Source organism: Phalaenopsis equestris, unplaced genomic scaffold (assembly GCF_001263595.1).
Source record: "Phalaenopsis equestris unplaced genomic scaffold, ASM126359v1 Scaffold000271, whole genome shotgun sequence".
Taxonomy (NCBI): domain Eukaryota; kingdom Viridiplantae; phylum Streptophyta; class Magnoliopsida; order Asparagales; family Orchidaceae; genus Phalaenopsis; species Phalaenopsis equestris.
Genome location: NW_018164713.1, coordinates 364,536 through 386,461, shown reverse-complemented (window position 1 = coordinate 386,461; position 21,926 = coordinate 364,536). Strand labels below are relative to the sequence as shown.

Here is a 21,926-nt window from a genome sequence, read left to right as displayed (position 1 = left end):
TTTACATGTATATCATTCAGATTTTTAGCATCACATAACAAAAAACCACCATCACTAACTTCTTAAAACTGAAATACATATTCCCATACATAAGTTTATGACATCAAGATGGTATAAGCGTAAATATCAAACTTTGAGTGTTGTAAATGTAAATACATGAGAATTGTGTGGTATGTAAATTTCCCACGAAAAAAAAAGGTTTCAATGTATAACCAAGGATTTAAAATTTATGTTAATACATAAATTTGCAAGGCAGTCATAATGACATTTGCAAATTACAAAATGATTCTGTGGAGCATATTTCTACATTGGCATAACTCTAAGGCAGTCATAATGACATTTGCAAATTACAAAATGATTCTGTGGAGCATATTTCTACATTGGCATAACTCTAAGGCAGTCATAATGACATTTGCAAATTACAAAATGATTCTGTGGAGCATATTTCTACATTGGCATAACTCTAAGGCAGTCATAATGACATTTGCAAATTACAAAATGATTCTGTGGAGCATATTTCTACATTGGCAGAACTCCCAAATTTTGCTTCAGCAACTGCTGCTAAATTGATGCTTCCTGTACTGTTGTGAGCAATGTGGTCTCAGCCTCTGTGGAAGATGGAAATCCATTTTGATCCGCTGAGTTCTGAATTGGATCAGCAAATGATCTTGTGCATGGCCATCTAAATAAGAAGAAAATAGGGGGGGATATTTAGTAAAATACATAAATTACATTATTTAAATTATTATACTCTTACCTGCTTGACTTTATGATGACATTGTCTACTCTAGTTTCATGATCAAATATGTCCACTGCAATGTGAAAAGGAGAAGTCATGATAAATATTAAGCAAATTATAAAAGTTAGGAATCATTTATTTTTGTAAAAGTAACATCATTTATCACCATCACCATTGAAATATTTGATCAAGTATAACTTTCAACATATTATCTACAAGCATCAACACTTAGTGAGAGGAACGGAACATCCTTCGTATCACATAAAAAATACCACTATCACTATCTTTTAAAAAATAAAGAAATACAAATTTTAAAGCACAAGTGATATAATTGTTAAGGAAGATTTACAAACATATCATTCAATTCCATCCTTCGTATCACATAAAAAATACCACTATCACTACCTTTTAAAAAATAAAGAAATACAGCACAAGCATTCAATTCCTACATATTTAAATATCTAATACCAAAACTTACAATTTTTTACATGCATGCCATATTACTTACGCATAAAGAGATGTATTTCATTTTTTAAAAGTTAAAAATAATGGTAATTTTGATGTTATATGAAAATTTTAGGTGGTCTAAATTAAAAAAAAAGTAAACTTTAGGTGTTAGATATGTGAATACATAAGAGTTGGGCGATATGTATATAAATACCACAAATTAAAAAGGCGACTCGAGGCAAGTACTAAAATCCTGAGAGAGAATGAAGAGGATTGAAGGAGGCAAGCTGATGCAGTCATAAAAAGAAAACTAATGCTTTCAAAATTTTCATCATTCTGTCTCGCTTCCAAAAACAATGGCAACAACGAATTAAATATTAATATTTGTTGTAAAAGTTCTTGTAAAGTTGGAAAAAATAATTATGCTTCTTCCAGAGTAATTAATAAATGTTAACATACAAATTTGTCATCATAAAACATGGATAGAATCCATGCAAATGAGATGGCCTCTAGAATAAGATGAATAAATTAGTTTGATAGGGTGCTAAATATGAATTTGAAAGCAGCTGCAAAGGGAGAGAATCCATAACATTGATAGTATGCGCATGAAATTAAAGCAAATTAGAGCTTTTTCAAATTATCATTTTTAGAAATATAGCTCGATATGTTAAGCAAAATATGGATCCTTGGGATTGAGGATGTCGCGTGTGATCTAGACTTAGATCTTTGGGATTGAGATTGTCAGAAGACGGAGATAGTGCGGAGGATGAAAGATTGGAACTTCTGGGGAAGATAGATCCTGAAATTCTGGAGGTCCGGGTCGGGCTCATACAGAGAGCTAGCGTCTCGACTGGAGGCACTACTTCAACATGTGTTACACAAGTGAAGCTAGATCTCCATCCTGTGGATCTGAAGCCCGATGGATCGACCACATATCTGAGTGGTTGCGTCGGGCCGAGACTGCTGTCATAGGTAAGAAACTAAAGGGATATTTGACCGGGGACAAACTAAAGAATAACAGTGCTGAGGGGGATAACTGATGGACAACAAATGTCTTAATCTACGCCTAGCTACTCAACTCGATGGTTCCGTCAATTGCATCATCAGTAGATAACATTGAAAGACGAGGGACATCTGGGCAAAGCTGAAGAGGATTTACGTTGGGACAAAGAACCCCATGAGGGTATTCCAGATTTAAAGTGAGATAGAAGCAATAATACAGGTGATAGATCGATTTAGAAATACACCATATATCTGAAGCAGTTGTGGGGTAGATCTTGATCACTTCTCATCGATGTTGAGTTGTGATAATCCAGAGTGCAAGGAAATAGAAAATCTTTATATGGATGAGGACTATACAGTTTCTGGCTCATATGAACCCGACCTTTGATCAGAGAGGACCAGTCCTCCTAGCTCAACCGACTGTCCCTTCACTAAATGAAGCAAGTGCAGCGGTAATACAAGAAAGTAGCATGTCTGAGCCGAACGGATTTCCAGGTGCGCAATTAGCTTTAGTTGCCTCGAGCTTAAATACGATAGATATCCAGAGGGAGACTCGCAAGTGCTACAACTGTGGTGAAGTTGGGCACCTGGAGACTCGCAAGTGCTACAACTGTGATGAAGTTGGGCACCTGAGCAAAACCAGTCCAAGGCCACCTAAGGAAAGAGACAGGTGAATGTAGATAGAGTGGAGACCGTGGTGGTCAAAAAGGTAAAAAAAAAGGGCAACCAGATAAATTTGATGATAACAGATGAGGGAGAGGTGTGGTTTTACTAATGAGGATCATGAGTGTGAAGTTGCTGAAGAGGAAGTAAAAAACAACAAGAGATGGAGCTGAAAATGCTACCAACCAGTCGTTATCAAGGGATAACATTGTCACTTATGCTCATTCTGACAAAGGTACTTATAATACACATGTTCTTGCCTCTATTTTCACCACATGATCATCAGAATGGATAGTAGATTCTGGTGCATCTTGACATGTGACAAATACTGCTAGAGAGTTTTATTCTTATACTTCCCTAGCAGTAACATAAATCATCTAGACTTTTGATGGTACAACACAGCCTATTGCCAGTAAAGATAAAGTGAGGGTACTAATAATATGACTTTGTCCAATCTTTTGCATGTTCCTTCTTTTGTAGTAAACCTACTATCCATTAGTGTAATTATTCTACAACAAAAATATGTTGCTTCTTTTGATATTCCTAAGGTGCTCTTCCAAGAGAAAGGGACGGGCCGAACACTTAGGACTGAAACATGGCATAGCAGACACTTCGACTGGGAGGGGACAGACTAAGCTTTGTCATCCATGATGAAGAATGTTGGAGTAGGAGAATCTAGGAGTATGGAAGGTGTGTTGATGCTACATCATAGACGCATGTGACACCCTTTATGAGTCGGTTTTATCCTTTTTTGTATGAAAAGGCAAACAAACAAAAGGTTGTTTGTGATGCTTGTAAGTTTGGCAAGCCTAAGAGGAGCACTTATATCAGTTCTAAGAATAAGAGTTCTGGTATTTTTAACTTGAATTTTGATGTTTGAGACCTTGTTCTACAAGTTCCATGAATGGTTATCGATATTTTGTGATCTTAATTGATTGATTTTCTCGTGTTGCTCGATGATATTTGATGTAAAAAAAGGGTGAAGTGTTTGTTTGCTTTAAGCACTTCCACAAGACAATTCAGATTCAATATGGTGTAGTAGCGAAGGTATTGAGATCAAATAATAGAATAAAGTATACCAACAAAACATTTGGAAAATACTTATCAACCCAAAGGATATAGCATCAAACCACACATTCATATACGCTGACAAAAAATGGAGTAGCATCAAGAAAGAATAGTCACATTATAGAGGTAGCCTGAAACATGATGATCACAATGAATATCTCAAAACACTTATGGGGCAAGTTATTTTGCCAGCGGCTCAATTGATCAACAGGATGCCCTCAAGGGTGTTGGATTGAAAGTCTCCTTGTCAAATGTTTAAAGAAGATAATAGCAGTATCCTCTCATTAAAGGTGCTTGACTATGTATGTTTTGTGAATGATGATAGACCATCAATACGAAAGCTGGTTCCCATAGTTGTGAAATGTGTATTTGTATGTTATTCTGCAGACCAAAAGAGATATGTCTGCTAGAGCTTGATAAAGAAGAGACTATTTGTGAGTATAAATGTCACTCAAAGAATTTGAATTGTACTACACCCAGAAGGTGATCTCACCTTTCGTGACTCACCATATACTGAAGATATGAGAAAGGGGGTTGAGTAGCAATGGTGAGAGAGTGGTACAGGTGAGAGTAATGTCTAGTCTTATGATGTGAGACGAATCAATTAAGGAATCATAAAATGAGGAGCGAAACTAGAGATGGTGGGATTCATATGCGCGAAGAAGAAAGCAAAATGAGGGAACGGTGTCTGCAGTACCACTTATGCCAGCTAGTCTCTTATCCCCGCCTTCCCCGACTCTTGAGACACCTACACCATCCTCCTCTGACTCATAACTCTCAGGTGCTACGATCCCTCCTCCTAAACCCCCAAATTTAAGGAGGATCTCTCACAACAATGCGAGACATCATCCAAATTGTTTTGGATGAAAACATGATATTGATAACTTTGTTTCATATTCTAACATATCACTTTTGCATGAACATTCATTGCATCTTTGGACAGTCTCTATGCCTAAGTTTTGGCAGATTGTTGAGGATCATCCTAAGTGGAAAGCAACTATGTATGAGGAGCTTAGAGCTCTCAATAAAATCAAACATGGGAGATAGTGCCAAGTCAACCGGGAAAAAGACAGTTAGGTGCAAGTGAACATTCACCACGACTGGTGGAAAAAATGAACAGTCATTCATATGATATTGACTATGATGAAATATTTGCACCAGTAATAAAGATGAGCACAATGAGAACACTAGTTTCTTTGGCAGTGAATGGTGGGTGAAGGCTACACCAACTTGATATGAAAAAACACATTTTTTCATGGTGAGTTACTGGAGGAGGCATATACGGAGATATCACAAAGATTCAGTACAGTCAAGACAGTGGACAATGTGTGTAGGCTCATGAAATCATTATATGACTTGAAACAATCTCCTCGAGCCTGTTTTGACAAGTATTAAAAGACTATGGTGGGCATGAGATATCAACAAATCAATGCAGATCCTACGGTGTTCGTTCGACAACATGAAAGTCACACCACTATACATGTTGTGTATGTTGATGACATCATTGTCACTGGTGAAGATGAGATATAGATTATCCAACTAAAGACAAGATTGGGCAATGAATTTGACATGAAGGATCTTGGACAGTTCATATACTTTCTTGGGATTGAAGTGGCATGTGGACCTGAGGGGATGATCTTGTCACTTGTCTCAGAGAAAGTATGTACTAAATCTCACGGAAATAGATACATTGGGGTGCAAATATACAATATCTCCAATTGAACAGAAGACCAAACTGAGCGCAGAGGCAGGAGAACAGGTTGATCGTGAGAGATGCTAGAGATTGTTAGGCCGTCTGATCTATCTGTGTCACACCCGAACCGACATCTCTTTTGCAGTGAGCATGGTGCATGATCCAAGGAAGGGTCATATGGATGCAGTATATTAGATTCTGAGGTACCTAAAGAATGCACTAGGGCAGATGTTTATCTTTAGGAAGAATGAACATGTAGACATTGAGGGCTTTTGTGATGCTGACTAGGCGAGCTGTGTAGATGACAGAAGATCCACCTCAGAATGATGCATGTTTGTAGGGGCTAAGTCTGTAACAACAAAGTCAACAATAGAGGCAAAGTACAAGAACATGGCCTTAGGAGTTGACGAGATGATGTGTTTGAGAGCCTTGTTGGCTGAGCTTAAGGTGGACCAAGGAATTCAAATAAAGTTGCGATGCGACAATAAGTCAGCAATCAACGTTTCCAACAACCCGGTGCAGCAAAGAACCATACATGTGGTGACCGATAGATTCTTCATGAAGGAAAAGTTGAATAACGAGCTACTGTAGCTAAGTCATGTAGCCACTAAAGATCAAGTGTCTAACTGCCTCACTAAAGGACTTGGTTCATTAGATTTGTCTAGATTATGAGACGAGATGGTCTTAGTGGATATTTTTTGCTCACCATGAGGGGGAGTGTTGAGAATTGGACCTTAATTAGGGTTATATTGGTAAAAAGGGAATATTGAAGAAGTCTAGGAGTTTATTTGTAAAACATTGTAATACCGAATTTAAAGCGCACTTATAAATTTACATACAAGACTTTGAACAATTCTTTCATTACTTCGTATTTTTGGGGAGGGGGTAGTCTTTTGCAAGTTGGAGGTTAACAGAGTGATAAATTTGAAGGTATATTAAAGTTCTAGTTATGCAAATATACTAATTAGGTGTTGGATATGTAAACTAGGAAGTTTCCAGTGATATGTATGTAAATAGCCCTAATCACAAATGTGAAAGCCCTAACAAAAGACTCATAATTTGCCCCAATATTTAAGGATATAGTTAAAGCTTCAAATGGAATTTTTAGTAAATGGAAGTAAGGCCTTTAATGAAACAAATAACAATAAAAAAAGTGTCAAGAAAAAGATGAGTAGCTACTAGTCTCATAAATCAATCGCAGTACTAATACATCATTTTCACCTTATTTAAATTTCACAAATTATTGACTCGATTGATTCATCCATTCATTAAATGATAAAGATAACTTTTTAGGATCATATTTTAAGTCAACTGAAGTTTCATTGGCAACTCTTCACCAAAGTAATTGAGCATGTCTCACCTATTTTGATTCAATAAAATTCAAATATTGTAATATTCAAAACGTTATTTTAAATTACTGATCCAGCTTTAAATTCCTCAAAATTATACCTCCTATCGAATATAGGAGTATAGCTTAAATTCACATATAGTCATGTTGTATTCAGTTAGAGCAATGACAACCGGTTATTTTAATCCAAATAATAATGATATAGAAGTAAAAAAATAACAAGTTTACAATAAAGCTACGAACAAAAATAAAATTCAGTAGCAATTAAGATTCACACTAGAAAACAAATCTATCACATATAAACTTAAACTAACTTCAATCATGTACGGAAACAAATCACAAATCACGTAAATATTAGATAAACAGAACCTCATGACCAAACATATTGAGATTGATAGACATTATATCTCTGAAAAAGGTCAATGGTGGCATTATATACTTAATCTACGTTGCAACTTATCTTCAAGTTGCTGATGTCTTAACTAAATCTCTACCTCCATGCAGCTTCATTAAATTGAATACCAAGTTGGGTCTTTACAACATCTATGACCCAACTTAAGAGAAAGTGTGAAATTCTATCGCTATTAGGTGGCCCAAGGTGCCGACTATATGGGCCCCACAGGTTCGATTTGTGGAAGCTATTGGAGGGAGTTTCATATTTCAGTTTTATTGTTTTTTTATTCTTTTCTTATTATGTTGTTTGACTTTTCTTCTTTGTTTGTTTTGAATTTGGTACGTTGTAATGGCCTTTATTATGTCTTCCCTAGCCATTCTCTATAGAACAAGGGGAAATGTTATAATTTGAATATTATGAAATAAGAGAATATTATTTTCAACCGTTCTTCAGAAATTATGGATTCTACAAGTAGGGTTCTAACAACATCAAAAACATATATGGATCTGTTAAAATTCAGAAAAATGCAGAATAAAGCGGAATTTAGTGGGATTAAGCCAGTATCAATTCATTGATATGAAATGGGGTATAAATACCTCTTAAATGAATCCTGAAATAAGAAATACAATTAAGAAAAATAATATTAAAGAAAAGATATAACTCATAATATCTCTAATTAATCAATTCATAATAATTATTTGAAGATAAAAGAATAACATAAAATAAGAAAAACTAAAATAAGAAAAGAAAAAACTCATAATTCAAGGAAATAAATATAAAATATGAAAGAAAATAACTCTTAATCCAAAGAAATAATTTATTCCTCATAATTTCTTACAGGAATAAATTATTTTCTAGTATAACTCCTAACACTCCCCCTCAAGTTGAAACATGCTTGAAAACCATGTTCAACTTGGATTTGAAAACACCAAACAATGGGCGAGGAAAATCTTGAGAGGTAGAACTTGAGTTCTTGGTCCTGTAATGCGGTTGTTTTTTACTGCAGTTATTGCGGTGTCTATAGCTAGGTGGAAGACTCCTACATACAATGTCGTAGGGGAGTTTGCAGGGAAGTAGACATTTAACAGAAAAAATTGACTTAAAGTTGAATGTGGTTGTCTTGGACTACAGTTCCTGCAGTGTTTGTAGTAGACGAAAAGCTCATGCAACAAATGCTGCACGGGGTTTGCAGGAAAGTAGACAATTGTGATTATCTTTAACTGTAGTTCCTGCAGTGTTTGTAGGTAAGCGAAAGACTCTTACAGGTAATGTTGTAAGGGAATTTGCAGGGCAACAGACAACCAACAAAAAAAACTGTTGAGTATGGCTTGCTGAAAAATAATACTCAGAAGGTAGACCTCGCTATAGAAAAAGGCTCCAGAGGAGGACGTGCTGGAGGACGAATGCAGATGGAGGGCCTACTGAACAGCTCCAGAGGAGGCCTGCGGTAGGAAAAACCTGAAAGTGTTTGATGCAGTATCTTGTGTCTTCCTTTCGATTCAACGGGAAAAAGCTGCAACATCACGGAAAATCTTCCACTGTAAAGAAGGAAACCAAGGGCAACAATGAAAATAGGCGCTTGCAAAAAAAACACCTTGAACGGAACGATAATGACTTGAATGGGCTTCCACCACAAAAACATCTGCACTAAATAAACCACTACATTAACTGTATAGAAAGTTGGTCTGAGGCCATCACTAGAAACTCCCTCTACCTGGACATATATCCACCTAGCACCCTCACTATTGCAATGGAAGCCAGAGTAGCGATGCCAAGCAAATAACTTAGGGAATCAGGGAAGTTGGACTGCTGAAAACTAAGAAGTCGGATTGCTGCAGGGAATGGGTGCCTAAAAACAACAGGAGTGACCTGTAGGGAAGGCGGTGGGGCAATTGCACCTGCAAGGAAAACTGCACATTAGCGATAAGGACTTGTATTCAAAAAACGAGAAAGATGTAGCTCCTTGATAAGATAGTCGCCTGTCCCGCTCTTATTGATCTTCCGTGAAGCTGTTTGCCTCTCTGCTGACGAGCAGCTACTGAATTAGGACAAGGCGATCCCGATCACAATTATCAACGGGATCAAAATCTCAGGTCTAGGATATCCACTAGAGAAAGAAAGAAAGTCCTATTGATCTTGGCATTGAGATTTCCACGGGATAGAGAAAGTCACCTCTTGGCATTGGCATTTCCGCTAGAAAGAGAAGATTCGATTGTTTCCTCTTCGGAAGCTCGGCTCAGGGCAGGTACAAGTCACGTGGGATTTCCACCAGAGCTGGGCGGGATCCGCACAAGAGTCAGAAAGACGGTCGAGCTTGGGCTACAGCGACCCACTCGTCCAGTTTTAGTTCTGTTCGCAAGTCATGGACAAAGTAAATTCCATTAGAGAGAAATCAGCTCTCGAATTGTTGGCTCTCGCAAGGTCGTTGCAAAGGGAAGGCACTGGTCTCATGGACAGTGCTGTAGGTCGCAAGTCCCTCTCTGCACAGACTGTAGCTGCCGCTATGTGCAGGTCGGTCGATTCCTTCTTCAGAATCATGTGTAATTAGAGGGCCTGTACTGATTTGTTCCGGCAGCGAGGGCTTGCAGAAAGGGTCCCTCCCTTCCCACAAGGACGATGATAGGAAGGGAGTTTGGCGGCTCTTGGAGGACGACCTAGTGTATGAAATTTAGCTATGATACCATGTTGAACTTCAGAATAATGCGAAATAAAACATAAAGGGGGTATAAATAACCTTTACATGAATAATAAAATAAAACATACAATAAAAAGGAAATAATATGAAAGGAAAGACATTACTATAAATATCTACATTTAATCAATTCATAATAATTATTTGAAGATAAAGGAGGCAACATAAAATAGAAAAGACAAATAGGAAAATAAATAACACTTAATCCAAGGAAATAAATATAAAATAGGAAAGAAAATAACTCATAATCCAAGGAAATAATTTATTCCTCATATATTCTCACATACATAAATCCTTTCCTATGACAAATCCTAACAGGATGTAACATTTATTGGTGATTAATCTTGGTGTTAGATATCATGAGCTGTCAATACAAAGACCTGAAAATATGCCATGTAAATGTATCTTTTCGCTCATTTGGTCTATGAAAAAAAGAAAAAAGAAAGATACCCAAACACTGCAGCACATGGTCTTTCTGAGCAAATATATATAATGGATATAGTCTTTTCTTTAGAGCACAACTAATGGTTAGTAGTTGAAAATCAAAATATTCTAGCATAACATGAAGGCTCTATTGAGAATTAAAAAAATTACAGAACATAAAATGCAAATGAAATTCTAGTGAAAATGATAAAGAATTAAAAGTTGTCCCTCTTGTTGGGCTGAGATAAATTAAGGGAAAGGGGTTCTTTTATATTTTTATTAGGTTGAGAAGGAATTGATATTTTATTTCAGCTGAGGAACTACGAAAGTCAAGACAATGGCGGATAAAATTTTTATCCGATTTTCACTATGGTCAGACAAAAACAATGATTGATTTAAAAGGGTATGAAAGGACACATTGGCCCTCTAAAATTTTAGGATGTCTTTATATATTACATATGTTTTTCTAGTGTAAAATAGTAACAGCATTTTCATAAAAATAATCAATTTGTGCCTCTTTAAAAATTTAAGGATTTATGTTATAAATATCTATTGAAAAATATTGATAGTATTTTCAAAATAGTCCATTTTTGAAACTATCAAGAGAAATTTCTTGTTCCGCCACAAAACAGAGAATTGCAAATGAAAATAATATAATCACGCGCTTATATATATATATATATATATGTAACACTTGATGTTAATTATAGCCAACAGTAAAATGCATTTGCATTCACCCAAATTCCTTCAAACAAAAAACACTCATAGTGTTCTAACCCTCCACATAAAGATGGTGGTGTTCTTCAAGTTCATATTTGCTCCAGCAAATCACCATGCGTTATACTAGTAAAGTATACACCAGGCACACACAAGCTCATTGATGATGATAATCATTTCTAACACAGCCAATAAAGCAACCTAAGCTTCATAATCCTTGCATGAACATTACAGGAAAACAATAGGCGCACAACTTGCTTTATATTATGGGACGACACATGCTTTTATATAATGCTTACAAATTCATGTTTCTAAAACATACAACACTTAGTATAAACTGTGCCAGCCTTTCATATTACAGAACTTCCATAATAAATATGGTCTATAAAATAAAAGTATGATTTATAAAGTATAACAATCAACAAGAAATATAGTAACAACGTGGCAAGCTCACCATAATGATATTAAATACCCTTAGTGCATTTGTCTCAACAGATCATATTTTCTACGCTTAGTTTAATAATGTGATGCTAAATACAAGGCCATATCGCTTACATCAAGAAAAGGCAATCGATTATAAATTCTGACTTGTGAAGATAATGAAAGCGAAAAATCCATGCAAAAAAACTAGAAGTCAAAAGAATCTATACATGTTTGCAAAATTGAATAAATTTTTAAATGATTTAATAATAGAAACTATAGACTACCTCCATTTAAAGTTTTCTTGGAGAAGTATTTAGCCCTTAATCTTCGGGCATAGGCAGCCTCGTATTTCTTCAGCTTGTCAATATTCTCTGAATTCCATTCATCCCTAGAGAGAGTAACAGATGGTAACAATAAATGAAGATAACATATAAAATGGCATCTAAGCATCACATTACATATCATGAATAATAGATTGTGAAGCATGCATTAATATATTAATCTTATAAATTCTACAGCACATGCAATATGCCTACTATGTAATCATTGTACAATGCTAAAAAACCTTCAGTCATACATAAATAAGGAGCAAAAAATATCAAATATAGAAAATGATAGAGAGTCATAACATCTACTATTTATAAGCTAATTGTTATCAATAAAAGTCAACTGTTTAAGAAATATATTATTACATGCATAAGAGATTTTAAGCTTACATACCGAGGTACTTCTCTAAACAAAAATAAAAATAACAACTAAACTATCCATGTGCTATGATTTCGAAGAGAAAATCAGAATCTGTGATGGAAAAGCACAAAAGGTAAGTTTGGTATTTCACCTTGTTTGGTTTCCAAGAGGGTTTTTCATTTGCAAAAATAAGGAAAAAAAAAACAGTTGTGAAGCCTATAGCTAAAACCATAATTCATCGTTGCATTATATTTTCACTAATAATCAACAAACAAGCTGAGCAAATACAATATAACTCGACTTCACAAAAATCATTTCAAGAAAAACAAAAAAGCCTTTGTTAAGTGGACAACTAATGCCCTCTACTTAATCTACGGGCAGGCACTGACCTTCGAATAAATTAAAATAATAATTCCATGATCCATGCATTAAAATAAATCGCTAAATTAGCAATCATTTCATAATATTATTAACCAAATACGTTAGCATCATTATTCAAACATTCTATGTCAATATAGTTCTATTGTTGTACTCACATTACCTTTTAAAACTTGTAGTCCCTTGCAAGCATGATAGACACTGCCCATCATTACATGCTTACAATTTAAAAGATTTTCAATCTTAGTGACCACGTTTCCCACTACTATTGCCGGTCCTAAGCCCGAATGTGAAAAGTGAAAAGTGGAGGGTTGCATTAGTAGGTAGTCGACAGCCGGCGCAAAACTTGTCGAAAAAAATCATGGCATGAATCCTTTTGACTATTGTGTAAGTGCTAGGGCAACCCTTAAAAGAACGAGCTGTATGGTCTGAATACAGTGAAAAGTGTGCAAGGGTCGCTATACCGATGCCCATTTGTAATGTCAAATAAGAAAGGGTTATCGCCTTTTGACTATTGTGTAAGTGCTAGGGCAACCCTTGAAAGAACGAGCTGTATGGTCTGAATACAGTGAAAATTGTGCAAGGGTCGCTATACCGATGCCCATTTGTAGTGTCAAATAAGAAAGGGTTATCGTTACTAACGAATACGAGTAAAAAGTTAGTCCATGAAACTAATAATAGGATAGAATCTTGGAATATAGGTATTCTTACTGATAAATTAATGAAATTAGTTAATATTACGATTCATAGAAAGATAAATATTTTATGTATTCAAAAAACTATAAATAGATTGGAGAAATGAAAAAGAAGATTGATAACTTAGGTTTTATACTTTGGTATTCAAAATAAGAGTCACACTAGAAATGGGTAAGTGTAATTATAGATAAGATTTTGAAAGATAATTTTGTAAAAATTAATAGAGTTGGAGATAAAATTATAGTCTTTAAGATTATTGTTGATACTAAGATTTTTAATATTAAAAATGCTTATGTTCATCAAGTTGGTTTAGAAATATGTTCTAAAGATAAATTTCATAATGACTTAGAAGACTTAGGGTCCGTTTGGGGCAGCTTATCGGGAACGGTAGCGGTATGAAAAAGCCGATGGCGTGTTTGAAAAACACGTTCGGCCCAACTTGTTGCTGCAGCTTCGACGTAGTTGAAAAATTTTGTTAATAGATGGGGAAGCGGGGAAGGAGCAGCGTCCTGCGTTAGCTTCGCACGGTAGAGTGAAAAAATTCCTCGGTTCCCTAGGTCAAGTTCTGCCCTTCTCTGCATTCTTCGGCTCCCCATGTTACCTCTACAGGTTCCTCCCTCTTCTTCTTCTTCATAAGCCGTAAGCTACCTCTAGAGGTTCCTCCCCATGGCAAGCCTCTCATTTTCCCCTTTTTCTCTCCTTCTCGGCGGAAAACGGGCAACCCTAAAGGACAAAACAAAAAAAATCCTTGAGGAAGTATTCCTTGTGTTCGGCTTTCTTGCTCATTCAGAACTGTACTATTGCCCAAGCTCCATTCGCCTCTTTGGAGTTGAAAATGCCTTGGTAAATATCTACAGGCTTCTTCCCTTCCATTAATTAACCACCTGCTTATTGATAAGCTTTGGTTAGGTTGGAATTTAACACTTGTTTAATGAATTGTGACACATTCAATGTATTTGGTTAAGGATGTTTAAAAGATTTGCAATATTAATGATTTAGTAGGTTTGATTTACTCGATAGTTACACTATTCCTTTTTTGTGAGAACTAATTGGACGCTTGATAAACTTTAAAGTGCACATTAATAATTATTGTGTATACCCACACATGCAAACCAAATTATTGCGAAATTTAAATATTTAATGCCTTAAATTCCTGCATATTCATACGTCTAAGTAATTTGAAATCTGGGTTCTTTCCATTTGTATTACTCTGCTTATACATTAAAAGCTACATTAATTCTTTTTCTTTTATATCCATCAAAGATTTAGATGCTATAATTGTGAAATTTGGGTGTTAGGTGTGTAAATACGTATTGAATCGGATGGTAAAAAATGTAAAGGCTTGTTAAAATACTCAGAAACATTGGCTTTATGCATATCTGAAATTTATGCAGTTTGGTTTTATGCAGGTTGGCTTTATGCAAATCTGAAATTTATTTGAGTTGGCTTCTGTTTTGTGTATTTTATTTTTTTGAATTGATCTGTAACAGTTTGAGGCATTTGTTTTGTGCATTATTTCTCTCATACAGTTCTGTTACAAATAATTTCACCAAACAGAAGCAGAATGATCATTTATCCAGCAACAACTATCAATAAGCTATTCTGAATAAGCTTTCGCAAACAGCAAACCAACTTATTCTAATAATCTGCAGATTATCATATAATCAGAATAATCTGTTTATCAATATATTATAAATAATCAACAATTGCCCTCAACAGACCCTTAGTACAGATGATACCTCTTAAAGAAATAATTTTGATTGGAGGAGATTTAAATAGACATGCTATAGAGTGGTAGAAGATTTTAGAAATATTTATGATGGCTACGGTCGTGGAGTGATTAATGAAGAATGTAAAGCTATATTAGATTTTGTTTTAGCGTACATTTTGTTATTGTTAATATTTTATTTAAGAAAAGAGATGAGCATATTATTACTTATAAGAATGGATCTAATAAAACACAAACTGATTATTTTCTTATGAGAAGAAGAGATCATCCAGAATATAAAGATTCTAAGGTCATTCCAAGTGAGGATTTAAATACTCAACACTGATTATTATGTCTAGATTTCAAGATTAAGAGTTGTAAAATAAAAGATACTAGGAATGATCGTCATAGAATTAGATGAGGGTAAGTAAAATACACAAATAAAATTATTTTTATGAGTAATATTCAAGATTTCAAAATTTGGGATGTTCATAAAGAAGTAAATTCTACGTGAGATAAAGTAATAAAAATTATTAAACAAGTGTCAAAAGTCCTACTTAGAAAATCAAAAGAAAAAATTTCTATTAATAAAAATAGTTGGTGATAGAATAATAATGTACAAGATAATAATGTACAAGAAAAGATACAAGAAAAGATAAAATATAAGAAGTCATGTTAAAAAAATTGGTTTAAATGTAAAAGCTTAGAGAACTTAGAAAAATATCAAACGACCAGTAGGGAGTCTAAGAGATCAATCTGTGATGATAAAAATTGGTTTAAAAAAGGTGAAAAGTTTGTTGGATCTGATGATATCTCAATTGAAGTGTGTAAATATTTAGGAGATTTGGAAGTTTCTTGGCTTACTAAACTCTTTAATATTATTTTAAAAATTAAAAATATGCCCGAGGAGTGGAGAAATAGTATTTTGGTCCTCATTTTTAAGAATAAAGTTGATGTGTCATACTTTAAAATTAAGTTGAGAGGTTTGATGATCCTCATTTTTAAGAAAAAAGATGCCCGAAGAGTGGATGCACAAGAGTGTATCAATTATAGAGGAATTAAGTTGATGTGTAATACTTTAAAATTATGGAAGAGGGTAATTGAACATAGGTTAAGACGTATTACAAAGCTCTCTCATAATCAACTTAGATTTATGTTAGGCAGGTTTACTATGGAAGCTATAAATTTATTGAGAGGTTTGATGGATAAATTTAGAGATAATAAGGAGGATCTACATATAATTTTTATTGGTTTAGTAAAAGCTTACGATAAGGTTCCAAGAGATATCCTTTGGAGAGTTCTTGAGAAGAAAGATGTTGATATGACTTATATTCAAGTCATTAAAGATATGTATACAAGAACTGTCACTTGTGTTCAAACAGAAGGAGGATTGGCCAAATATTTTCCTATTTCTGTTGGGTTACATCAGGGATCGACTTTAAGCCCATATCTTTTTGCTTTAGTTACGGATGGTCTTATTGGATACTTACAGGAGGATGTACCTTGGTATATGCCTTTTGTTGATGGTATCCTTCTCATGGATAAGACGAGAAAAAAAACTTAGAAAAAACTTGAATCAAGGAGGTCTACATTTGAGTCTAAAGGCCCTTGTTTGAGCAGAACTAAAACAAAATACATGGAATGTAATTTTAGTAGTAGTACCTCTAGTGACAGAAATGTAACTATGGGTGATCAAATTATTAAAAGGTTTGAACGCTTTAGATATCTTGGGTCTATTGTTCAAAGTGATGGTGATATTGATGGGGATGTTTTTAGTAGAATTCAAGTTGGTTGGTTGAATTGGAGGAATGCTTCAGGCCTACTGTGTGAGAAAAGTACCCCTTAGACTCAAAGAAAAATTTTATAAGATGGTGGTGAGACCTGCAATGCTCTATGGCATTGAATGTTGGTCTTTAAAAGAGAAGCATAAAACTAAATTAAGTGTTGCCGAGATGAGAATGATTAGGTGAATGAGTGGTTTTACACTTAGAGACAAAATGAGAAATGAATATATTCGTGATAGGGTGAGTGCAGCTCCAGTGACCGAAAAAATTAGAGAGAGTTGTCTTAGATGGTTTGGTCACATTAAACGTCGACCATTTGATGATCCAATTGAAAGAGTAGATGTTTTAGATTCGACTTATGTTAAGAAAGGCATAGGTAGGCCTAGGATGATTTGCATATATTATATAAAAAATGATTTTAATTTATTAGAATTAAATGAAAATATGACACTAAATTGGACGCTATGGAGAAAAAGAATTCATGTAGCCGACCCCACCTAGTGAGAGTCGTCTTAGATGATTTGGTCACATTAAACGCCGACCATTTGATGATCTGATTAAAAGAGTAGATGTTTTAGATTCGATTTTTGTTAAGAAAGAGGTAGACTTAGGATGACTTAAGCATATTGTATGAAATTAAATGAAAATACGACACCAAATAGGATGCAATGGAGAAAAAGGATTCATCTAGCCGACCCCACTTAGTGGGATAAAGGTTTTGTTGTTGTTGTTGTTGTTGTTGTAGTGACCATGTTTCCCACAAAATTAGCAAAGCAACTCCAGTGACTGAAGCAGCACAACCATTATCGACGAGAACCATTGATAATCATTTCATCATAGCACTGATTGTCTATCCTTACTCCCCATCCTCAACCACTCCCTACTCCAAATTCTTGCCTACATTGATGTAGATATTGAATCCTTTTCTCCTATTTCTTTGAATCCTCTTTTGATTCCTTTTTTCTCTTTCTTGCCTACCCAACCATTGAATTATTCTCTTTGTGACATGGAGTTCAAGGTTCACAATGATTGACAAAAACAATAGATCTTTGCATTGCAAAATTCCTTTCTGCATTAAGATGTGTTTGCATAAACTATTAGTTAGATTTCGTGCCTATACGTTGGGGATTATAACGTTCTGAAGTTCTTCTTGCAATGAATTTAAGTTTCCATGCATCGTCTTCGCATGCAACATATACTATAACATTATTTAGCATTTATATGCATGATTTGCTTAAAGGTTTTTGTTAATTATAACAATTACAAATCTGCTACAAAAGTGAATGTAATTTAATTATGTTTGTGCTCACAACTAAACAATTCATCAAAGCCAAAATTTCAGCTATTTTTACAATCCTTCTCAAGACTACGTCAGAATCAATCCTTCTTGTAGTTGATTGCTACTAACACAATACGTCAAAATTTCAGCTATTTTATAACAGGTTTCAACTTTTAGGAACATAGCAAAGGCACTTTTAGTGAATCCCCTACTTGTGATTCCATAACCACAAAATTGCAAAAGTAGCTCATATGGCTAGCCCTATAATTATTTCATCTCTTTCGAGAATTTTTTCTTGAAGTCAGTGCAAGTCTTTCGATACATCCTTTTTAATGGGAACTTAAAGACTTTGTGTTTCTACTTGGTAGTTATAAATGAACGTATGAGGAATGTACATAAAGAATGTAACAGTTCATAAAAAATTGTTTAAATTCATAAATCTTTCACGATTAAGTTCCTTGATATAGCATGAAACATGTACATTTTTATAACATCCTTAAACAAGAATGAGATATATATTTTATAATCTCTCTCTCTCTCTTTCTCTCTCTCTTTCTCTCGTTTTTTTATCATTTTTGTTATTGGTTGGAAGGTTAATTAAACTTTGTCAAACTTGTCACAATTTATTTTTTATTCTATCACATATGATTTTAACCGGGTGTTGTAGCAATGTGATACTTAAACTTTTAGTTATCAGTTTCTACTAGAAAAACATAATTCATTTCCAAAATTGAAATTATTTTTGTTTTTCATCAAAGATATGAATAATTGTTTTAGGTTTAAAAATTTTTTCATACCCATTTTGTGTGTTGGTTGTATTATTTTTAGGTTATATGCTATATATAAACACTAAATCTATTGTAACCCTATGCATACTATTCATGATTAAAATTTAGCTTTCCTTCATCGATGCATTTTGATTAGATGAGCCAGTGGTGTTTAATAGCTCATTAATCTTAATAATAACAAATATATGTTTGGAAGAACTAGGGTCTTTGTAAAGAGATTTCAATATTTAAAGTTTGCATGAATTTTTCCACAAATAGATAAATTATCTGAGATTTGAAGAAAACCAAGGATAAAAAATTCAAGAGAACATCCATTGGAACTCAAGAGATCTTAGCGAGGTTATTGGAGTCAATAGAATAATTAGGTTGCCAAGGCCTTTTAATAACAATTTGATCTCCCCTTTAACTCAATTTCTCATGAAAAAATAAATTTAGTAAATATTTAAAATTAATCAAAAACTAATTTTAACATTCTAAATAACTTAAAAATAGTTAAATATTTCCAAGCAAAAAAATTTAGGCTAATTCAATCTTTATTGCATGTTACCAAGCCTATGGATTTTGCGAAGCATAAAGTAAGAAATGAGTCGTAGAGGAGATGGGCTTGTACCACAATAATGTGTGGAGGAGGTTTTTTAAACCAACTCGATTTATGGCAACACTGCCTTTCATGCTATTTTTGGCATCAATTATCTTATGAAATGCAAATCCTAATCTCACGAGACATTTGGTTCTTCCCTTCTAGTAAGCATTCATATTTCCTTGGATATATTGTAGCAATGGCTACAAAAGGAGGAGTTCGATTTAGACGTTTAAAATAGAAATTCAGATCTCCCTCATACCTCATTGATTTTCCTTCTTGGTGACTAATATTTCAATAGGGTCTTGGAAATTTCTTCGACACATGCAAAAAGAATATTTGGTGGTGAGATGTGATATTGATTTTAAGTTTATTCTTCGTTTTGTATGAGGGTGAGCATAAAAATTAAGTGCCAACAAATGTTGCACTCGGATGTGTAGCACATTGGTTGGAAACAAAATGAAAAATCCCATTGTATCCAGTTAGAACGCTCACCCTGCCCGAAAAAAAAAAGGAAGGGCTAATAAACACTCTTTAATTTTGTACAATATGATTGCGACTTCTTTGATAGTTGATTAGATCCTCACTTCTCTCGTAGGAGCATATACTTCACTAAAGTTAAATCATTTAAAACTTGGCATTACGCGTGCCGTGCATTCTCTCTCTCTTTATTTCTCTTTATTTTTGTTCTACTTTGTGAAGCATTCATTATCCTCAATCCTATTTGAAGCTTCCGCAACATAATTGGCACACTAATTATAACAAACTTTAATTAAGCTATGCTCTTTTCAAAGTTCTTTTCCAGAAGACAAGAATACTACTTCGAGAAGAGAACACAACCATCTCGCTTGTCTCAGTAGGCTTCCAAACTAAACACTTCGATAATAGAAAAAGAATATTAACATCTGTAAAGAAAATAAAAGAACTGACAAAAATCCATCCTCCAGCTCAGGCTTCAACTCATTCCTCTCCAATTTGGCGCCAGAAACCTGAGAGAACCCAAACCCTAATTAATCCACAGAAATAAGCAACAGAGCAAAGAACTCGGAGTAGGTGAAGAGTGACGCGGTTACCAAAATGCTGAAATTTGGCTATTGAATCTAAAGAAATGAGAAAGGGTAAAATAGAAGAACCTGAATCGAGACGGCAGCCACGGAAGGTGCTGCAGGGAAGTTGCCTCCTGCTCCGGCATCTTGCGGCGGTGAGGCAGGACCTGCGCCAACGCGAGCAACTTATTAGGCTACAGTGAACCAGGAGGCAGCGACTGCAGTTTTAACTACTGGAGAAATATGGATTAATTTATCCCTCGTTACGTTGAAAAATTATTTCATAACCGTCCATCAATATATTAAAAAAATAAATCAATAAAAATAGGTCATCGAAATACATTTTTGTTGTAATGAACGATGAAAATCAAACATCATATTCATTTCTGCATACGGTGCGCAATGACACGACAAAGATCGACAAGACACTGAAAATATTTATTATTAAAAACAGAAATTTAAATACATAGCACCCAATTAGACTGGCTCGCCATAAGTTCGCTCCGAATGGGCAGGTTTGACTGTGAAAAAATAGCCACCAAGCTTGGCCTAGCCTGAGCCCGCTTTGACTTAGTCAAAGCCCGACACAGCCAAACCGGGCCCGCCCACCTAAAATCTCATCCGAAAAAAAAAAATCTCAAAATTTATTAAAATGTGTGTTTGACATATTTTTGAATTTTATGATTTGTTGATGGCATGTGATTAATGGGAGTGTAGTTGATCATATAGTTGGTGGATTGTGAACTTGTGGGAAAAATATTATATCAGGACTCCTAACGTAGAGTTACGTTCGGAGTTCAGTGAAATCACGTCACGTAGTGGTGATAGAAAAAATAAAATAAATCTGTTCGGTAACATAAGAAAATATTCTTCCAGTGTTATTCAAGTGTTATTGTGTGTTATTTATGTGTTATTGATGTGTTATTTTGTTATTATAACATCAGGAATATTCCCAAAACACAATAACACTTTAATAACATATAATAACACTTGAATAATACGGAATAACATAGGGAGAATATTCCCGTGTTACCGGGCCTATTTTTATTTTTTATTTTCACGGCCACGTGGCGTGGTTTCATTGGACTCTGAATGATTCTCTACATTAGGAGTCCTGACAGAATATGCGCTCGAATTTGTGAGGGTAGCTAATCACATAGATGGTCGACATTACATTTATCTAAGTTTATGATTTGTTGATGGCATGTGATTAATGGGAGTAACTAATCATATAGCCGGTGGATTGTGAATTTTTGGGAAAAATATTATATCATGACTCCTAACGTAGAGTTACGTTCGAAGTCCAATGAAATCATATCACGTGGCGGTGACAGAAAAATAAAATAAAATTTGCCCGACAACATGAGGGAA

General features: G+C 34.6%; 1 long non-coding RNA gene across 1 annotated transcript; it reads right to left on the bottom strand.

The window, feature by feature from the left end:
- Positions 1-217: 217 nt before the first annotated feature.
- On the bottom strand, positions 218-20,683 carry LOC110024721. The gene is made up of 5 exons (XR_002294028.1): positions 20,643-20,683; positions 20,440-20,498; positions 11,894-11,997; positions 758-812; positions 218-682 (listed from the first exon to the last, which is right to left on the bottom strand). It is a non-coding gene; the product is annotated as an uncharacterized LOC110024721 (long non-coding RNA).
- Between the last annotated feature and the right edge of the window lie 1,243 nt (positions 20,684-21,926).